Source organism: Talpa occidentalis, unplaced genomic scaffold (genome assembly GCF_014898055.3).
Source record: "Talpa occidentalis isolate TD23 unplaced genomic scaffold, MPIMG_talOcc4v2.1, whole genome shotgun sequence".
Classification (NCBI taxonomy): Eukaryota; Metazoa; Chordata; class Mammalia; order Eulipotyphla; family Talpidae; genus Talpa; species Talpa occidentalis.
Window position 1 is genome coordinate 151,035,105 of NW_026555331.1, and position 18,062 is coordinate 151,053,166.

Sequence of the window (18,062 nt, forward strand, 5' to 3'; positions counted from 1 at the left end):
TATATTGTTATATCAGTTTCCCAATGATGTATTATTTACAAAGCACTTTTGAAAGCAGATTTGCCATAAAAGTCAGTTTAAAGGACATCTGTTGAGGAGCCAGGGGTGGGGGTAGACAAGGTGGGGTAGGGAGAAGGTCAGGGAGAGAGAGGGATTCAGGCTCCATCAACATGCTGAAACACGGGAACGCTGACATCTAGACCTTCTCTTCACTCTTAGGACAGATGTCATCAGAGTAGATTTCTGGGGACCGTAAAAATGCAAATAGCACTCTCAGCCTCTGCTGTCATAGTGCTATACGGTAGGAAGTTGTTTTCAGAATATATGGTCAGGCCTCAACTAAGAATAAGTATTTGTAGTTTAATTTCTTGCACTTATTTATTTAGGGAGACATTTAAAAACAAAGATAAAAGAATTAGAAAATTAACACTAGTGGGAAGATGTGTAAGAAACATATAAACTTACTAGATTGTGTAAGAAACTTACTAGATGTGTAAGAAACAAACAAACTTACTAGATTGATCATCTGTGAAGCATTTATAAGTAGGTATAAGAAAGGAAATGAATAAAAAAAACTGATTGATACTGAAATTAATTGGAATACATGAGTTATAAGTAAAATGTATCCCTTTTCAATTACTTCAAAATGCTTGAATTTTGCATATGATGCAAAATTTATAAGCTGCTAGAATTAGGTAGATTGGATAAAACTAAGTATCTTCACTCTTCAGTATAATTTGTATTATAAATACTACCTTTAACTACAACAGATCTTTGTTCTGAATATGGAAGTTTAAAGACAAATAACAAGTAATTGGTGTATGCGGAGATTTCCCTCTCAGTGACCACTTTTTTATGTAATTTTTAAAATTTTATTTTATTTTTGTGTGGAAGAATTGGGGTGTAGGCCAGGTGTGGGGGCATGAGAGGATCCAGCAGAGAAAGAGTAGGGAGCAGAACGGGCCGATCCACTGAAATACACTGCTGAGGGGAGCAGCGGGCGAGACAGGAGAGGTCTGCTGTACCATGTGGGTCACCTCCCTGCCCAGGGATCGAACTTAGGCCGTAGAGGTGATTGAGCTGATGAGACTTAACCCCTAGACCACCAAGAAGGCCCTCTGATATTGAATAAAAAAAAAAAATAAATTCCTTTATTTTTTTAATAGCAGATTCTTTCACAAAAATACGTGGCAAAGAAAAAGACATTTTAAGAATGTATTTTTTTTAATTTGCATACATGCTCTGGCTTAATGGTTGAGCAAGTGTTAGAGTTGTGCTTAGGCGTGATCTAGTGGCCAGCTCCAGAGATGGAAGAGGGACATTGCCACCTCCCTGGTGTGTATTCCTAGTTGTTCCTTCTTCCATTTTTGTGTCTGCTAAAGTATAAACACTCATTAACAATGGAATCATGAGCCTTTATCTTCCACAGAAGAGGCCAAAATCTCGAAAATCAAGTGTGTGCATAGATAGAAGTTAGAAGGCTGCAGAGCATAATTCTAGAAAGGGTTGACTAGACAATATTTTGTTGTGAAAAATACATGTGGCTTACTGAAGGGTCAGTCCTTCTTAATAAGCTGAAAGACCTGATACATACTCCCATGGATTAGTTAACAATTAGGAAGATCTGATCTGAAACATAATAATACAAACATATGCAATGTGTGCCCTTTGGTCAATAGAGACAAATAATTTGACCCTGTGTTGGCCTGGAAAAAAGCCCCGAGGTGGGAACTGCTGGCTTCCATAGCAGCCGGAGGCTGGCTGGCTGTGTGCCTTTGGAACAAGCCCTTGGACTTCGAGAACTATCTTTACTCCTCTATTGGCTAGCTAGCTGGATGCTGGGAGCTCTTCTAGTTTAAAAATCAATGAGCTGAGTCTTCCTGCTGCTTATTCTGTTTCTGTGGCTTTGAATTTTATTGGTATTGTTATTTCTTGCAAAGGACCAAGCATCTCTTTTGAGAAATAGTTATGGTAGTTTCATAATAGTACTACTTTTGATAGCTAAAGAACAGCTAACTGAAGTCTAAAATTCAGCCTAACTCAATATTTAGCAGAGCTTCAAACATTGCAGCTGAACTACTCATTCAGCCCGTGTCCTGCACTGGCCTGGCTTGGTCAGGATGACAGCACTATCTCTGGCTGACCCGTGATCATCTAGGCTAGAGGCCGTCCTGTCTGGGACACAGATACCCTTTTTGGACAGGCCACACTGAGTTTGAATTTGGCTCCACCACTTACTTACTTGTCACTTTGGCATTTAAACTCTTTGAGCTTCAGTTTTCTTGTATTAAATGGGTATAGTGACAGCATCGCCTCATTAAGCCCTTGGGAGATTAATTGAGATGATTTATGGGAAACACTGAGAAGAGCTTTAGCATTTATAAGTGCTCAATACACTTGTGCCATTTCATCTATCTCATAGCAATTGTCTCTTTACTCTGAACTTCTGTACCAATAATTGTCGATACCACACCGTTTGTCACTTCATTTCATGCTGCCATCCATAATTTGCTATTCTTCCATGGAATTTGAGACTTACAATGAATAACTAGCTTCCTTATCTTTTTTTCAGAAAAAAAAAAATGAAGAAAATTAAGTGACTCTGATACATCCTAGGCCTGTATCTATTTGTTTCTCTGAATTTATTTCAAATATAATAGATTCATGGGCTTGATTAGGAGATTGTCCTTTACAAACCATTTTCCTGGGGAGTGAAGCTGTCAGCCTCTAGGTGAGGAAATCCCACAGGAAAAGTCCAAGGTGACTGGAGAGGGTCAGAGGAGGTGACTGTTATGTTTTCCTGTGTAGGTGTTTGATTCTGAATGAATTCCTAAGAACTGACTGGTGACTTCAGACAGTGACAGAGTAGGGTGACGGCGCTGAGTTGCGAGTATGGCAGCTCTCCAGCCCCCCTGTCCCCAGAGTGGAGGGAGGTACTTCTTGAGAGCAAAGCCTGTGATCACAGCTCCCATGTCCTCTCCGTGGTGTTCCCTAGGCACACTCTGTAATCAGGGCTCCAGCTACATAAGTTAAACGCTGTGGAGGAATTCAGTGGTAAACTGACACATTGTGCATCAGCGATGAGGAAACAGCGAACCCTGTTGAGACACATTCATTAAAGTCACTTATGAGACTCTATAGCAACGGTGGCAAAGTAAGTGCAGCAAAATCGGTCTCTTAGGTACCGTGTCGTCAACTGCTGCTTGTACCTGCTCTTCTAAAATACAGGTATGTCTAAATATTGATGCGTGAGTGGCAAAAATGTTTAACTTGTTGCAAAAATGGACTGATCCAGTCCTTTGATTTTGCGTGATGTTACGTGTGCGCCCTTGCTGCAGGGAGGTGGTCGAGAGGGAGGAGAGCGAGGACTCGACTCCGCGTTCTGCTGTCGCAGGAGATGCTCAGGCTACACGGTGTGCCGCTGGGCTTCCCCAGCTTGGGGACAGTGGCTGTGTCCAGTATCCCTAAGTCCTGATTTCTCAGGTCCTCTTGGCACACCTGAACCTGCCGATGGAGAAGCCAGCTCTCCTGACAGGTGCCAGGTCGCTGCAGCTGTGAAAGGGAGGTGCCTGGTGCCATCGTGTCTCATCCCGTCCCTGTCCTGGGGGCTGGATTGTTTTTTCTGCTTTTGAACAATCACTTAACCTCTCTGGGCTCAAGTTTCCTTTCGGGCTTTCGGTAAAACTTTTCATGGGCTTTGTCAATTTAGTAAACATCCTATCTTTCTGCAACTTTCTTTGTACCAATAAGTCTTTAAAAAGTCAGCCAAATTTCTGTCTGATGCTAAGCAGCTTAAAGATACTGAGCTCTGATAATTGACTCTCAAGGAAAAGAGCAGAGGGTGTCTCAATATTTCAGCCCAAGCAGTGAGAAGATTAAGAGCTTTATTAGCAAGTGTAATGGCTGCAGGGCTGATTTATGGGCACAGGGGGCAGCTGCTCTTTCTAATCTACACGTGGCCTCAAGGGGCCAGATGGTGCTTCTCAGTTATCAAATCTTCCAGTTCACCTCCTGCCCATCCTCTTTCCCGAGCCTACGCCGTGACCTACTTCAGATGCTCGTGTGCCCCCTGGTCTGTGAGGCATGACTGTGGGCACAGCCGCGGGACTGGGGGACACAGAGGACCTATGTTCCTACCAGCACTTACTTTTTTTATTCATTCATTCATATCCTGAGAGCTGACTCCATTCTGCATGTTGGATGGACTGGAGCATGAAGTAAAGACTGGCCAAAGGTGGGGTGTTAGAACCCCTCCAAAGAAATCTATAGTTTCAGTCAAATGAAAGCCCTTTCTTAAAAAATAAAAGTGCTGATAATCTTAATTCATTTCCAGATCTTTGGACCTTTGGGATTGTGAACTGAGGATGAAAAGTCACATATACTTACCTTTCATAGTCTAGCCCCATACTTTTCATATTAACAAAATATGTATCATTGTAATTACCTGAAAAATTCTCTAACATATCGAATGAATTCTTGTCATTCTAAGAAGTGCTTTCATCTCATAGAGATGATTGCCAATCTTTGATTTCTGTTTTATTTCTTTTCACGTGGATGAGAGAAATCAGGGTGCCGAACGTCAGCCCGGTGTTGGGTGGAGAATGCAGTTTTCAATAGAAAGTACGCAGTTAAAATACGAATAAGCCCTCGCCCCGTTGTCTGTGTTCTCTCGATGAGAAGCTCACTTTCTCGCCAGAGCCAAAGTGTTTGGGGAAAGGAAGATATGACAAGTGTCACTTCCTGAACCCACACTTATTACAAAAAAGGAACCAAAAAATGTGTAACTGCTTTCCACATTTTCACCTGGCATCTACAGATAAGGGCTGATGGAAAGAAATGGGAAAGTGTCCTCTGTGTGGACATGTTGGAAGGGGATTTAGAAGCCTTTCCATCTTTCAGCTACAACCCAATAAATTGCACTGGATTAAAACAGTGCAGGTGATTTGGAGCAGCATGGCCCGGAGTAGACCTTTCCGTTCCTCAGGCAGCCCCTGACTTCACATTAATCCCTTCTTTCATGCCTTGCTTTGGAAAGATGGCGAAGATTAAACAGAGAGAGAACAGATTTAATTTCAATTTTACAAAGACTCTTTCAAGAGTTTCAAAAATATATCTTTCTCTTTGAGTAAAGAGCCTTTGCAAAAAGTTGATCTGCAAATGCATACTAAGAAGCAGACTGTTGCAGACATGACTGTGATCCTGTGAACCTCTCAGAGGCTGCCGAATGCCAGCGCCAGACCTGGAGGCAGTTGACATTATTCATTAAACTCCCCTGCAATTTGAATCCCAGTGGCTGTCTCATCCAGAGTTCAGAGTGGGGAGGAAAAGGAACAGGGGGCACCCTCCAGTGCCCCTTTGTCAAGTTTGGTTAAGAGAAAAAAATATAGAGGGAGGAGAGCTGTTTCATCAGGATATAAAGAAAGGAAACTTAAGAGACATTTGTAATCACTCAAAAACAAGAAAGGAACTAAAGTTAAAGGAGTGTGTGCAGCGCCTTTGTTCTTTTCTCTCCCAAATTAGCCTTTTTTGCTTTGCTTCCTATGGATACAGTCACTGTGTTCCTATCCCATATCTTTGGTTTTGCAGGCGTGTCATAGAAAATGATCTCTAATTCATAGATGTCTCCAATCCAGTCAATAATAACTGTCTCTATGCAGCACATGGTGTGGATACAGAAATAGGAGCTTGTTGCCTTAAGAAATAGACAAGATCTTTAAGAAAGGACACTGGACAGTAAGAAACATCAGTGTCTTAATGGACAGTAACGGCTGCTTATGCTCCATGCCCTGGAATGACCAGTATGTGTGATCCCAGAGAACCATGATGGCTGGGAAGGGTTTCAGGAGGAAGTAACTCCTGGAGTGCCTTGGTTGATTGCCAATTAAGATGACATTAATAGGAACAATCATATAAGAGCAGGAGGAGTTGCAATTAGCAGAAGCTAAAATCCAAGGGCAGAAATAAACATGGAGAAGCCTGCTGGAGAAGGAGACCCAGCTTTAGCATCCTCACGCCTCAGTGGGCATGCTCATGTAGAATTCTACATGCTTGGTGACTCTGGGCAGGCTCCGGGACCTCTCTGAGTCCCCATTTGAGGGTGTGCTAGAGCCAGGAATGCTAACCATTCTGGAATTTGGCAAGTTCGTTATTAAAGCTTGGTAGGTAGCTTGAACTAGGCTGTGGTGGGAGAATTTACCCATGAAAATTGACACACCCCACCCATCCAGGCTGACCAAAATCCCACCGCCCTGTTTCGTTATTAATAAATGAGAAAAGTAGTCTCTACCTATTGAGAGAGCTGTGAGGAGTATGGATAGGTAAGCAGTCCAGTGTGCACACCCAACACCAACACATCAGCACAATAGATATGAATGTAATAATGACAGGAGATTGGCTCCATAGTACAAGCAGCAGGACACAGAGTAGGGGGGTGAACCTTCCAGAGGGTGGTGGTTGCTTAGCCCCTCAGAACTGATGGGTGGCTTCACACGTGACTCTTCATCACTCATTTTTATCATGAAGCAAGTTAACTCTACGAGAGTTGAGTTCTTTTTACAGTAATCACCCATAGGTGACATTCGAGTTTGTCCTAACAGACTGTTGACGGGTTCTTTGTGAGCTTTGTGTGTGTCCCGGGCACTATGAAGAACCTCCTGGTGTGGGATGTCACTTCAGCCAGCGCCAATCTTTTACTGAAAGTGATGAAAATGTTTTGGTGTTGCTAAAGTTTGCCTCAACTCTTAGGTTTATAATATCACCTCAGGTAACAATTGATGAATAATCAGCTCTGTGCGATACCAAACTAGTTTTAAGATTGCTTTGTGCTTGCTTACCTCAACCTGAAGGTCAAGACATGTCCCTTAGGCAGTGTCCCCCAATGCCCCTGCCCCCCAATGTCTCTACCTGACCCACCCATGCTGCCACCAGCTAAGGCAGATGGAAGTTCCTTAAATTCAAGACATCTGGATTTGTTTGCAAAGTTCCCTCTGAAAAAAAAAAAAAAAACTGCCCAGGAATGAATCTTAAGACTATTTTCACTCTTCACTTTACAAAAATCTGAACAGTGGATCACTGGCTCCTATGTTTTTGTCTTTAACAAATTGTAGTGAATAGAGAATGCCACATTTTTTGTCGCTGTCGTTGCACCTACTTTCTGCCTCCTTTCCATGTCCTCTTGACTAAAGTATGTTGAGAAAAGTGTAGCTCCGACTGTTGGCATCTGCAATGAAATTCCGTAGCCCCCCAAATAACCCCCTCCTGCTGTCCTTGTTGCAGGCCATAATGCCGCTGAGTCAGGTTTCCCTCAGAAAGGGCAGCGGTTTCCAGGAGGATGTCCCTGGTTCACTCTAGGTGTTGCGACAGCCGACTGCTTGCAAGTTATCATAAATCATTTTATGTAAAAATCTTTTCGCTTAGCCAAGTGAAACAGGAATTCTTTAAGTGGCTATGACTTTGATGAAAAAATAGGAACTTATTTCAAGCGAAGTGAGTAAAAGACCCAGCGGTTGGGGTCTCTTGCTCTCAGCATTAGTTTTGTCCCAAAGCTGCCCTGGTGGATCTTGTCAGCAAAAGACACCCGCCTGTTTCCGAACGGCCTATCTTCCTGTCCCAGTGCAGCGCCAAATGCCAGACAGTGCTGGCACCTGCAGAGGCACTGCTGCTGCTCATTAGCCAGCATCCAGGTGTCCTAACTCTCCCCGCGTTGCCCAGCCCGTGGGGACACCACTTATGCTCGTCTTGCTTGCCATGTCACATGGTCAACTTTCACTGTGCTGGCTGACGCCAGGTGAGGTCATCCAGGTAGGCTGGAGGAACGAAGTACCTCTCAGAGCCTGCCCAGCGAGAGGGAATTCCTTGCCAGGCAGGTTGCTGCAGTGGAATTCATAGATCTGGAAAACCCTTCATGTCGTCTGCCCTCTGGCTTCTATTGCTGAGTTGCCTCATTTAAAGAACATTCAAGATCCAAGGGAAGGCATATTCTCACTCAGGAAAGACTAGCACATCAAGGCACCTTTAGGGCTCAAGTGACATGATAGAGACTTTCTGAATTAACAAAACCTGACTTTTGTCAGGTTGGGTTAGTTATTCTGAAAGTTTCTAAATGACCTGAAACGAGGTGAGTGGCATGCACTTTGCTCATCCATCTGTCTAGAGGGGAGATTTTCTTTCTCTTTGCACCAGTCTTTAAATCAGGCTGACTGCAGCTGTGTGAGAGCGAAGAAAGTTCCCTGACGTTCTGAGAGGAGCGTTCTCTGTAATGGGAACTGTCCGGCCTCCTGGACGGCGAGGTCGGGGACCCGGGTGTTGGAAGTGCGTGTTTAGCGGGCGCGGCCTTGAGTCGGGTGGGAAGGCAGCGCAGGGGGTGACACCCCCTTACCTGTGGAGGCAGTTGCTGTGCTGTGATCACTAGCGCCTCGTGGGAAAGCTCAGCTGTGATCGAAAAGCTCTTTCTCAGCCCTGCGGCCAATGATTAGCCTCAGGGCTGGTCATCCGGAAGGCGCTGAAGTGGAACAAGACTGGGAGAGGAGGCAGAGCCAGTGATGGGGGACAGAGGAGCAGAGGTCGCAGAGTCGGCCCTGTAGCGGCAGGAGGGGACACAGAGCAGGATCTCTATGACCTGAGCAGACGGAGTAAAGGAGGAGAGAGTCCTCAGCCCTCAGTGGCTTTTCAGGCTTTATTGGGATTTTACCAGGCACACGGCAGGCAGGGATGCTGGGGGGGCTGGGAGGCCTTCACTGTATCTGGGCTCTCCAGCCTTCTCTGGTGGTCTCTGCTTCTCTGCTCTTCAGTTCGTTCTGCTGGCGTCCCCATGACGCAGCCCTTATAAGGCCAGTCTCTCAGCCCAGGTGAGTCCCATCTACCTAGGCCCACACCCTCCTCCAGGTGCCCGCTATCAGGACCACAAGGATCCATCATCCATCCTAATGGCAGGAGGGCAGAAAAGCCTGATAGTTTACTCACCCTACATCTCCCTCCTTGCATCACGCGGCCTCCTTAGCCCCAGTGGCCCCATGGTTTTCGCCACTGTCACGGCTGCGCGGCTAGAGGTCATTTTCACCAAACTCCATTTTACAGCCTAAACTAGGTTAGGGGCAAATATATGCTTTAGAAATGAGAAGAATGATTCTGGGCAGAAGTGATATGGAAGACGAGTTTCCTGAGAAGCAGTTGACTTGCTGTTAGCAGTCGGGGAAGATAGCCTGTGTCTATTAATAGAAAGTATTTCCCCAGACCCCTTACACATAGAAATTCGATGTCGAAAGATCTTATACATAGTAAAAGCATATTGGTTTAAAGCCCAAGTAGTTTATTTACTGGATGAAAAGCGCAGGGCGTTGAATGAGGATTTTAGTTGGCATTCAAGATGATGCCTTTTCCTATGATTCCTAAGAGCCTACTATCTTCAAGTGAGATAAATGAATATGGCACCCTAAATTCTGCCACATGTAGTTACTTAGCCCACGAGTGGGTTCACTTTGACACTTGATTAAAATCAGTTTCCCATGTGGTAACCGAAAAAAACCCAAATTTAATCTGCACGACTGTAATTTTCATGCTGGGATCATTTAGATTCCAGCAGTCTCTCTATTGATTAGTTTCAGCAAACTGTTTGCATTGTGCTTTTTAATGAGGAAGCTCAGTGGACAGTCTTACTTGAATCTCAAGGAAATTTCTGCTTTTCCAAAGGGCAAGACATAGAACTTTGATGGGTTGGGAAGGTGGGTCTGTTGTCTACATCCCCTGAAACTTCTATGTTATGATGCAATGTTACTTCAAGAAAAAATTAGAAAATTAAGAATAAATATACAAAGTTTGAGGAAGAGTAGTTTTTTGAAGATTTATTTTTATTTATTTATGCATACAAGAATAGGCCAGAGGTGTGAGAGGGGTGAGGATTCACCAGAGAGAGTGGGGAGCAGAACAGGGGGATCCACTGAAACACACTGCTGAGGGGAGCAGCGGGGATACAGGAGAGGTCTGCTGCGCCATGTGGGTAGCTCCCTGGCTGGGGCTCGAACTTGTGCTGCAGTGGCTGGAGATAGGTTCATAGTGCTGAGACTTACCCCCTGATCTAGTAGCATATTTAGAGACTCCGCCCAAAGAATGAAGCAGGTGTCCTGGGTACTCCCTTCATTCACTTTCTTGCCAGGAGGTCTGTAACACCCCCATCTTTCTGATCTTGCCCTAGTTCTCTCCTCCAGGGTGTGGCCACCGCCTACCTTTTAAACAAAGAAGGAAAACTTGAAGCCGAGGCTATGAGGGTAGAGAATATGGAGGAGGATTTGATAGCATGACTGGAGAGAGAAGGAAAAGTATTTCAGTACTTTGAACTGCAGGGCTTATTGCACTGCAGTCTCAGCTCCCTTGTACTGCACAGCATCCTTTGGACGAAGACGGGGCTGGGCGTATTCTGGGTAGCCTTGCAGATCATGTGAATGCGTTCTACAAGTTGAAACTTACCATTTTAAAAAGAAATGTACTTCTGCCTTGGATTTAAATATATACTTGGGCCCAAAAGTCATTTTAAAAATGACGTCAAAGAGTGGTTCTTCTCCTCAACAAAACCAGAGCCAGCCTTTAAACAAGGAACAAAATGGCCAAAAGCAGGAGTGGTAGCTGTCTCTTTTGGAGTAGATCATGAATTTGGGGGCGTGACATAGGCTGTATAACCCATCACTGGTGTTTACCCTTTGCTCCTTCTGGAGGGACATTCCATTCACTAGAAACAATAAGAGATGTTAAGTTAGAGATCAAAACTTATCAAAGACACAGTCACAGATATTTTTACATTAAAATAGTACCTGCAAAAAAGGATCACTTGGATTTCTTAAAAATCACTTACAATGCAAAGACCAACACACCCTCCGCTCTTGGGCTGGGGGAGTCTCCACCAGAAACCCAACCGGGTACACATACTGAGGCACACGTCAGGCCGGCCCTCCCGGGACAGCAGCCACCGCTCATGGTCATACGCTCTTGCCTGCTGTCACTTCTCCAGGACACCGAGTGTCCCTTTTTTTCATGTTTGGACATAGCACTTCGCACATCGGTCAGTGCCTAGTAGGTGCTGAAGAACTTTAATGTATCTTCCTGCAGGGCACACACGCACCTATGCAAACATGTGTGTGCACACTTGACCAGGAGTGGCGTGTTGATCAAGCTCTGAAGGCACAGAGCCCGCGTGCACAGTGGAGGGTCTCTCTGTGGGGACAGCATCTTAGAACAAAATCTTTTCTTTCTCAGCAAGAGAATAATGTTCCCAGCATTTTGTCCGTGATTCTTCCTTTATACCAAATTGGGTTCTATAGAGAGTAGCAGAGCATGACAAGGAGTCTTCTAAATCAACACCACTAACACCCACCTACATCCGTGAACTATGAGGCGAAGGCTTGACTTTACTCACACCCCAAAAAAGTGCCAGGAAGCCCTTGGAGAAATAGCAGTACTTTCATGCTTTTCCTGTAAATGACTCCTGGAGACATGGTGCTCTGGATGGCATTGTCTTAGGCTGCCTTGGCAAGGGACCACCCACTGGGTGCCTTAGGACTACCAGGAACGTATTCTCTTACAGTTTGGAGGCCAGATTAGTTCTAAATACAATCCTGTTCTGAGTTTCTTGATGGACAGAAATTTTTCTGGACACCGTTCCACCTGCTACTCTAGGCCTGTCCATGTCCCTCCCTGTACGTGGTCCCAGCCCCTCGACGTATGCATGTGCCGTCCCTCAAAACCCATCTTGAATGCTCCTCTCCACGCTTCCATTGCTTTGGGGCTTTCAGTAATTTTAAGATCCAGGTCACAGTCTTAACTGGCAGAATCTGTACTTAACAAGTGTGAAGTGGTTTGTCCTTTCTTCCCTTATTGTCCATAGCAATTATCTGTTAAATTTCTCTGGTATTTATATGCTTAGTTATTTTTCCCAAACGTTTTGTTCACAATTTTACCTCCAGAATGTACAGTGTATGGGTATAGGTCAGCAGTGATCATACTTTGAACAAAACCTGGTAGCTGATATTTGTTGATCAGATTTTTAATTTAAATTATGAACTGTGACTTCAAAGGACATCAGTGGGGACAGACAGTAAGGACATCAAATATTAAACTTTATAAATATTCCCACACAAATTTCAAAATTGCATGTAAATATGTGATTCCATTTATAGATTTAAAAACTGAATTTCGGGCCTCCCTGGTGGCTCAAGGGGTTCAGCGCCGCACTATGAAGCAATCCTGCAGCCTCTGCAGCACGATTTCAGTCCCTGGCTCATCAGGGAGCTACCCACATGGCGCAGCAGACCTCTCCTGTTTCGCCCGCTGCTCCCCTCAGCAGTGTATCTCAGTCAGTCTGCCTGTTCTGTTCCCCACTCTGTCTCTGGTGAATCCTCTCACCACCCAACCTCTGACCTGTACCCCAGCTCTTGTATGTATAAATAAATAAAATAATTCTTCAAAAAAAACTGAGTTTCAAAGTACTCGGCAGACTTAGGACTTCAAACCACTCACTGTATTTTGTATTGTTGAAATCTTATTCCGCCAAACCCCCTCCTTCCTGGAAAGGCTTTTCCAGCTCTCCTTGAAAGTTCCCGGAGGGTGAGACTCTGGCGCACTGGCCTGAAAAGCTGGTTTATCACCCAGGATGGAGCTCAGGAGCCACTGACATCAGTCTCCAAGGACACTCATCCACCTGACAGCACCTGCTGCGGGCACCACTTAGGGAGGCCGTGGACAATGCTGGGGGACAGAGAGGGACAGACACTTGCTTATAGCCTTTGAGGACTACATGGGCCTCCCAGGGGCGCAGCTCTCATTCATGACCATCACCCCAATTTGTAGAAACTGCACCAAATCTTTCAAAACATGTGGAAGCTCAGAGAGAGGAGGCGCTTCAATGACGCTCACCCTGCAGTCCACATCTGTGGCACATCTACATGGATGTGAGCGAGGACGCACACGTTTGCCTGTGTAACAGGTCGCCTTCGGAGTTGGGGCCGTCTCTGAGGCACTGCAGCCGGAGGAAATCTGTCGATGGCGCCCTGACCATTTGGGACCTGATGGAATTTGCAGATGCACACACAGTGATGCTGACTCCGGCCAGGGACCAGAGGCTGACTTGGTCTAGCTCCTTCCTTTGATTCGATGGTTCCTTGGCACATCCTGATGCCAGGACTTTCCGCGCGAAGGCCCTCCTGGAGGAAGCAGGGAGACTCGGGGCTGCCCACGCAGAGTGGCTCCTGGCTCAGAAACGGTTCGCTCAGCATTCTCCTGACATTATTAATGGCCCCGATGTACAAACCCAGAATAAAATAGAATTAAAATCCAAAGTTAATTTCAAGCTCCATTAGAAATTAAAGGTGTTGGGAAAGAAATCAATATTTGCCCAGTGCAAAATGACTAAATTCGAAGCAATTAATTCTATTATTTTGTAACTTCTAAAAACTATGAAGGACCTTCCAACTATAAAATGTGGCCACACTCACCCGTCGACACGATATGTGACGAAAAATAATGAGAATGATTTCCAGAAGCAACACACACAAATCCATTTTACTACTTTATAGCCACACCATGTCGTTTACACACTAAAATGGGTGTCTTAAAATAGAGCCAATTATTCTGTGAAATTCGTGGCTATTTCCAGCAATTACCAACCCTCCGTTGTAAATCGGGAGGATGGAAGAGACAGAACCATGGAAAGAGCCAGGAGAGTTATTTAAATGGAATAAATGTATCCGTTTCCTTAATTTCACTTTCTCTTTTCTGCAGCTTCTTTTCATGTAATGTTGTAGATTATCAAATAAATGACCTTGCAGCACTGTCGCACCAAGGCGTAGACCAAGTCTTCTGCATCTGTAGAGAGGCAGGTCCTGACAGGCGCACCCCAACCTCACTGAGAACTTTCTCATGTCGGAATCTCTGCACCTCGCCTGTGTCCTGCCTTCCGGGGAAAGTCTGAGTTACCAAATGGATGTTTTGTGGTTGAAAAGATCGGAGTCCAGTGGGTCTTGGATCGGCCTTTGGAAAGAGGATGCAACATGCCCTCTGCCTGCCTCCACCAAGAGGGTGTCTTGTGAGAACTGACCCAGGCACCACGGAGCGTTTCAGTAGATGGGGACAACTGTTGGGAAAGACAGTTGGGAGCAGCCAGTTCTTAGCTAAGGAAACAGCATGAGCCTCCCAGTTAAACGTTCCTCTCTTTGGGATAAAAACAACCAATACAGGGCCTGCCTGGTGGCACAGGCACTAAAGACAGCACTATCAACCTGTCACCAGCCATTGCGGCATGAGTTCGATCCCCAGCCGGCCAGGGAGCTACCCACATGGCGCAGCAGACCTCTCCTGACTCGCCCGCTGCTCCCCTCAGCCATGCATTTCAGTTAATCCATCTCTTCTGCTCCCCACTCTGTCTCTGGTGAATCCTCTCACCCTCCCCCCCAAACCTCTGGCTTACACCCCAGTTCTTGTATGCATAAATAATTAAAAATAAATCTTAAAGTAGCCAATAAAGAGTTAATCCCAAACAGTAATGGAGGCAGAGCCGGGCTCTGGGACAATGCTAAGACTGTCAGTGAGTGAGAAAGAGCAATTGTTGACAAAAGCCTCATGTCCTCCTGGCTCCTAAACGGAGGCACAGCCTTCCAATGGCTAACCTTCTACTCCATGACTGACTCCCCAGGATGGCGTCCTGAATTGAGTCAGATTGAGCCCCAGCCCCGAATCCTCACTTACTGACTGTGGTACAAGATGGATGGATTCTCACCCCTCTGCAGCCAGCTTCCCTCTTCTGTATAAGAGAAGCAATAACACTTTCCCTGCAAGATTTTTAAAGAGAATTTAAAAATTATGTTCAGTGGATGCTTGTTGCCAGACAGTGGGCCCTCAAAGGTAACAGCCGTAGTGTTGTCAGGGGTGGCCACTCCCTTGTTGTCCAGGGATGGTGTGTTCTCTCTCCCCATCTACCAGACACCCTCCCAGAGAGCACCTGGTGTCTGGCCTCGGGCTTGCGGGTGAGAGGAAGTCAGGTGAGGAATCAGAAACTAGTCAGGCAGAAACTAGAACGCCGGAATGTGGAGATGGGTTAGGACTGAGGAGTAACTTAAGCCCTGTGAGTCTCAATATTTCTTGTCATTACAACCAAGTCATCTGCAGAAGTCACCACCCGCCCCACCTGGCGCTCCCTTCCTGACACAGGTGGACTCTAAATACGGCTCCCTCCTCCCTGCTCTCGCTGAATCTGCTCTTGTCCCTATTGGCAAACTGATGCTAATTAATAAAAATGAGGCATCTCTATTTCATGGAAGTTTGTTTTCTCTGGATCAACAAGCTCTTTATTTGGTTCAGTTTGGTTGAGTCCTGTTTTTCTCTCTCCAGCCTGCCTCCCCTAAGTCTCAGTGCTCAGACCTTTGTTCTCACTTACACAGTTCCCCTTCGAGCCCCTTGCTATGGCTTCAATTTTCACTAATATGGTGACGATTTCGTCATCTATGTTACTAGTCCAGAATATTCTGGATCCTTTCAATGGCTCAGCACTGACCAGTACACAGTAGAAACTTAATAGTTGTTGATGGAGGAGTATCTCAATATACTACTGATGTTGTCAGTGTAAAATCTGACTAGCTCACATCACAGAATGTGGCACCACCTCATTCCTGACATCTCCCTACACCCCATACACCTAACCCCCTCCATCTTCTCTGAGCACTTGGAGTGTGTTGTGGTGTTTTGTACAAGCCTTTGCACAGAACATAATCCCTCCTCTTCCCCTTCTGGTTATAACTTTGACGTATTCTTCAGTTCAAGTCTCGCTTTTTGCAGGCGAGGTTCCATCCCATCTGATGTAAGACCCCACCCCCCACCCCTACAGAGGGCTGAGTACCCCATCAAAGCAATAGACTCAGTGACAATGCAGAATTGTTGGATATTCTGAATTATTACTGGATACACTGAATAGCTGCTGGATAATTGCTTCTTGATATCAAAATGTCTTATGTAATGTCTCACAACATCACAGGATAGGAATGATGCAATAGACACTTAACAAATGCTTGTCACACGATGAGTGAGAACTCCATACGCCACGCCCACCCTAACACTCAGCCAGCTACCTATTGGTGGGACTTTTGCTGGAAGGAAAATATCTGGGCTTTTCGGCTCCTCCTTCTCTGTCCTGCCCCTTCTTGTTCTCCAGGCACTTGTGAGGGACTTCTTTAGTGTGAGCTGGATTCAGCCACTGACACAGTTCCCACAGCTGTACTCAATCTGGCTTATATCCAGTTGTAAAAGGAAAGAGTAGGCTCCCAGTTAGAGAAGTGTCAGGGCTGAAAAGCCTTACTGTTCCTTGCTGTCTTACTGTAAACTTAGCTTTCAATAGAAGGTTTGATCTTTTTATGCTGCCTGGGAAGTGTTCAGTGTTCAGAGGTTTTATCTGCCGATTGCTTCATCGGGCAGTTAATTCCTAGGAACTGAGGGAAGACGTATTTGAACTTCAGTCACTGAATCAGGTATCACCAGTCAGCCTAGCAGTTCTGTGTCTATCTGGGTCACACACACACACACACACACATTATATAGAAACACATTTACATATATTTAAGGTAACATTGGCATGCAACTGTGTAAGATTCTGGTTTTTATTTTGTTTTCTCTAAACCTGTGATTCTGAAACTTAAGAGAATCGCCTGAGTAAATCCATAAAGTGCAGATTCTAGGGCTCCTTCCTGAACATTTCTGGCCTGTAAGTCTGTAATGGGCTCAGGAAATCTGCATTTTAATGAGCTTCTAGGAAATTCTAACAGATTCTAAAGCCAATGACTCATACCAATTTGAAAGGGCAATAGTCTCACCCCCCACCCCCCAGAAAATGGAGTCTCTCTGGGGTTTCCTCATTCTAATGCTTCTCCCCTTGACTTCAAGTTCACCAGGAGGAGAGCTGAGACCTGTCTGGAGCATCATTTTAAAGAGCCAATTTGCTGTCTGCCCTGAAGGGTCATCTCAGTCCCGCCTGCACGGGCTCCCTGTTCCTGTGTGATCCTGTTTCAGGCTCTCCTCTTTTCCCAGGACACAGGCCATGGGCCTGAAGCAGGCCACTGCAGCCATACTGCCAAGGGCCTTGGGGAGAAAAGAGGGGTGCTCACCCCCAGCCATAGGGATGGTGGACAGAAGAGCACAGGGCTTGAATCTCTCATTCCAGAGTCTTTTTTTTAATATGATCTTTTAATAAATGCCTGGAACTTGCCTCTCAATTTCTACTATTTAAGCTTTTTCTTCTCTGTCACCCTTGCCACCCTTATTTTTGCCTCCAGTTCCTAACAACAGCAGTTCATTTTTTTTTAAGTGGAATGATTTTTTTTTAAAGATTTATTTATTTATGCAAGCACTGGGTACAGTCAGAAGCACGGGAGGGTGAGAGGATTCACCAGAGACAGAGCGGGAAACAGAACAGGCAGACTGATGAAATACGCTGCTGAGGGAAGCAGCGGGCGACAGGAGAGGTCTGTGCGCCATGCAGGACCTTCCCCGGTGGCTGGGAATTGAACCGGCGCTGCAGAGGCTGAGGGCAGCTTCGCAGCCCAGCGCTCAACTACTGCGCCACCAGGAGAGGCCTGGAATGATTTTTTTATTTTATTTTATATATTTTTATAACATTTTTCATTTTTGCACAATGTATGCATTTTCATCTTGGATATAGTCCCCATGCAATTCCCACCCCCTTTACTTTGACCCTAATCCCTCCTCCGCCCCCCATCCATGTAGTGTGTCTCTGTTTATAGTTGCTTGTTGATTTCGATTTTTACTTTATTATAATTAGTCTTTTTCCTGGTCCCTTATTTAGGTTTTCTAAACTCCTGCTATGAGGGACACCATCCAGGATCCAGCAAGTGAAATAAGCCAGTCTTTGTTTTTTATACCGAATGTGTGTTTGAGTTAACTGCAGATGGTTATGGGGAAAAACATGGTACCTGAAAGTAAAAATTGCAACTGGTGCCAACACAGAAGAGACAGAATGCTCCAAAAATTTAACTTTATTCCTGACATCCACAAGTTTTTGAATGATTATTCATTCA

The 18,062-nt window shown here is 45.2% G+C and overlaps 1 protein-coding gene across 1 annotated transcript in view; it reads left to right on the plus strand.

Moving 5' to 3' along the window:
- The window catches only part of CNTNAP2 (contactin associated protein 2), a 1,162,155-nt gene that overhangs the window by 461,031 nt on the left and 683,062 nt on the right, over positions 1 to 18,062 (plus strand). The gene's annotated exons all lie outside the window — the stretch shown is intronic.